Below are 3,846 nucleotides of genomic sequence, written 5' to 3'. Positions count from 1 at the left end.
CTTTCTTTCTTTCTTTCTTTCTTTCTTTCTTTCTTTCTTTCTTTCTTTCTTTCTTTCTTTCTTTCTTTCTATCTCTCTCTCACACACACATTCTCTGACTCTCTCTGTTTTTGTCTCTCTCCCTACCTATCTCTCTCACATAGGATCTGGTTGAATGGGTGCTGGAAGAGGTGGCCCAGGTCCCCATGTGGCTGGACTCAAGTTGGTCCTCCCATTCTGGAGGTGGGCTGTAGGTCAGGAGCTGTCTCCTCAGCCTATTGAACTACCTCCCTGAGGTAAGCCCCACAGTGCCCAGGTTAGACCGTGTCGGATATTCATCGTCCGTCCCTCCCGTGAGTCCTTCCCCACTACCCTCTGCTAAGACAGTTAAAGGAAAGTGGATACGGAGGCATCGCGTTGTCCTCCCACCCAGCACAATCCCGGGCCTCTGATCCTCACCAGCACTTATCTCGCCAGATCCTGGTTATAAGAACATGAATCCACTCTATGTCTACTTCGCTTTGCTGGAGTGTGTTATTTTGGGGTGGAGGGGCAGTATGCAGAGGAAAGACCCTAGGCCTGACACCTCTTGGGGGACATTTGTTCTTGTGGCAGAGCCAAGACATTGCTGTCAATAAGGAGGAAGCTGACATCAGACTGACCTGGAACAATGCTCACAGGTAGGTAAGCTGTTGAAGTATAAAACCCACCCATATCGGCTTCCCACTTACCACAAGGGGGGTGCAGTGTGGGTGGCCCAGAACTGGCCCTAGGGGATTATAAATGGATGGTGGCAGTCAGGTGATGTTGGCTCCCACCTGTCATACTGGTTATTCAGAGGCTGAGGTCTGATGGTTGTGACTTAGGACCAGCCCGGGCAGAAGAGTCTGTCAGATTCTTATCTCCTATAAACAACCTCCCCCCATACACAAAAAAGCCAGATGTAGTGCTGTGGCTCAAGTGGTAGAGCCTCAGCCTTGAGAAAAAGAAACTCAGGGATGACACCGAGGCCCTGAATCCAAGACCTAGGACTCACAAAAATAAAATAAAATAAATGAATAGTGGGCACATGTTATCTTACTACCAAAAAGGATGGATTCACTCTTCTCTCTGGTACTTGTAGCCAAAGATAAGGGGCTTCCTTTGATGTTCCTCTAAACCTCTCCTTCTCTCCATTATCTCTCCAGGCTTCAGTTGCAGGATAAAATTCAGATCATTCCACTCGATATGACCTTACATACTCTCCCTACCCACCTTCCTTGGGGTGGGGATCCAGGATGGACTCACCAATGGGAGGATGAGGCACCGCAGAGATGGGGGTAGGTATCCCTGAAACTCAAACCCTCTCTCTCTCTCTCTCTCTCTCTCTCTCTCACACACACACAGACACTCACCTATGCCAATTCAATACAAAGTAGCCTTTTCCAAAGACACGTTATCTCCTTGGATTAACTGATCTAGGAGACAAACTCGAACCCCTGAAATTGACTATTTTAACTGGGGCTTGCTAGTTGACACGAGATAAACAGAAGCTCAAAAGAAAGGCTCTGGTGCCCATCACCTCTGGCTCAGGCTCAAGCCTGACATCCTTGTGACTTGGGAGGCAGAGATCTGAGGATCAAAGATCAAAGCCAGCCATAAGCTAGAAAGCCAGAGAGACTATTCTCTCCATGGAAGCACCAAGAAGCCAGATGTGGAGCTGTGGCTCAAGTGGTAGAGCAGTAGCCTTGAGCATGAAAACTCAGAGAGAGAGAGAGCTCCCTTATCCTGAGTTCAAGCCCACACAAAAATATGGCCCCATCTTGTTCCCCCATACTGCCTGGGCCTCAGGTGACCTCTCATGGAGTATGGTACAGCAGCAGTCCCAGGGTAGTGTATGAGAGCCTTCAAAAAGTGGGTGGTGGAAGCCAGGCCTTCTCCTTCATGCGCTCTCAATCCACACTGGCCAGAAGGCAGAGCATGACAAGGCCAGCAGCCTGCAGAATGAAGATCCCTCTCTGCCAGGACAATTGGAGTGGGCTTCTTAGAAGTAGGACTTGAAAGGTGATCTTACTTAACAAGGAGGAGCTGACAGGAAGCACAGAGTGCAAAGATACTGTAGATATAGGACAACATAGCTGAGCATGATCATTTCCAGCCATGGCTGCTGCTGAGAAACTTGGTACAGATGTGCAAGACTGTTCCGAGACAGGGCCAAGGAGTCACAGAAAAACAGCTATCCAAGGTTGGAATTGTGTCTTAGCAGTATTGGGCTTGCTAGCACACAGGAAACCCTTGATTCAATTCCTATGTCCCACATACACAGAAAAAATTCGGAAGTGGCTCCTTGGCTCAGGTGGAAGAGCGCTCACCTCCAGCAAAAGAAGCTCCGACACAGCACTCAGGCCCCGAGATCAAGCCCCAGGACTGTCCAAATAAAACAGCTCTCAAAGTGACCTTGGTGATGGGTGGATGGCTATGCCCTGTAGTTCTTAGTAGACCCATCCATGCTTTGTGTCTCCTTCATTGACAGAGGGGAACTGGACACTCCTTCTGCCCTGAACACCTGGACCCGGTTATCAGCAACCCTCCCAACATCTTCCACCAGTACATGAAGTAGCTGGTCCAAGAAATACTCAGGTGCCTGTTGGGTGGGGCAGGGGGATACAGGCAGGCCCCAGAGTCCTAGTGGGTCTGATCTGCTCCGGATGACCAGGCCATCCACAGGAGGCAGATGGGAGCTTAGAGATGGGTAGAGATGTGGAGGGGACCTTTTAATGCATATGACCCTACCCAGATTCCAAGCCTCACTTTGCTGTCCCTGATGGCGGTAGAGGAGTATCTAGGTAGTAGTGTCTAGAGGAGGACTAGGAGGAACTTCTAAAGAATGAGACACCATAAGCCCTTGGCTGGTGTCTCACACCTGTCATCCTGGCTATTTGGGAGGCTGAGATCCAGAGGATCCCGTTTCCCAGCCCAGGCAGGAAAGTCCCATGAGAGTCTCATCTCCAGTCTCCAACTGGAAGTGGTTCCATGGCGCAAATGGGAGAGCACTGGCCTTGAGTAAAAATCATCATTGAGACAGTACCCAAGCCCTGAGTTCAAGCCCCTCAACCAAAAAAAAATACAGAAAGACACCCCTTGCCTGTAACAGATGGTGAAGGAGTGGGGGTGCTGTGGTTGGGAGAACAGGTGCTGTCCTCAATGTACAGAAATTTCTAAGATCTCCCCTGTTTTGCCTGAGTGTAAAATCACAGAAGGGTGGGCATTGCCTTACCAAGAACTCCAGAGGTTGTGGCCTGTCTTAGGCAGGGAGTGGAGTGAATGTGAGCAGGGATGGAAGGGTAGTGTCAATTTTATTCTCTCCATCCATGGAAGTATGGTTTTGGGTGCTGGTGTCAAAGTCTGAAGTGAAGGATTGCATGTGACTTGTAGCCTGACAAGTTGGGTTCCCCTGGGTATAAGAAGGTAACTGAAGCCGGGTGTTGCCATTGGCTCACAACTGTAATCCTAGCTACTCAGGAGACTGAGATCTGAGGATTGCAGTTCAAAGCCAGCTTAGGGTGGCTTTGAACCACCAGATAACCGGAAATGGTGCTATGGCTCCAGTGGTAGAACACACACCTTTAGCTGAAGAGCTAAAGGACTGTGTGAAGGCCCAAAGTTCAAACCCCATGAACAACAACCAAAAATAAGGTAGCTGATTTTCTGCATAGCATTGTGTACAGTAGGAAATGCCGTGTTATGTTATGAGCCATTCTAGACGTGTGAGAGACTCTGAGTTTTGTCTACGTAGTGCTATTATCTCAGGGATTGAGATGTTCAGGTGCTCAGGGACTGCTGAGGCCTTTGGCTACCCCTGTGTGTGTGTGTGTGTGTGTGTGTGTG

At 49.3% G+C, this 3,846-nt stretch overlaps 1 pseudogene; it reads left to right on the top strand.

The window, feature by feature from the left end:
- The window catches only part of LOC106001647, a 7,771-nt pseudogene extending 5,198 nt beyond the window's left edge, over window positions 1-2,573 (top strand).
- Window positions 2,574-3,846: the final 1,273 nt, after the last annotated feature.

The sequence above is a fragment of the Dipodomys ordii genome, unplaced genomic scaffold, assembly GCF_000151885.1.
Source record: "Dipodomys ordii isolate 6190 unplaced genomic scaffold, Dord_2.0 Scaffold343, whole genome shotgun sequence".
Taxonomy (NCBI): Eukaryota; Metazoa; Chordata; class Mammalia; order Rodentia; family Heteromyidae; genus Dipodomys; species Dipodomys ordii.
The sequence above is the reverse complement of the archived record's forward strand: the minus strand, read 5'-3'. Positions and strand labels throughout refer to the sequence as shown.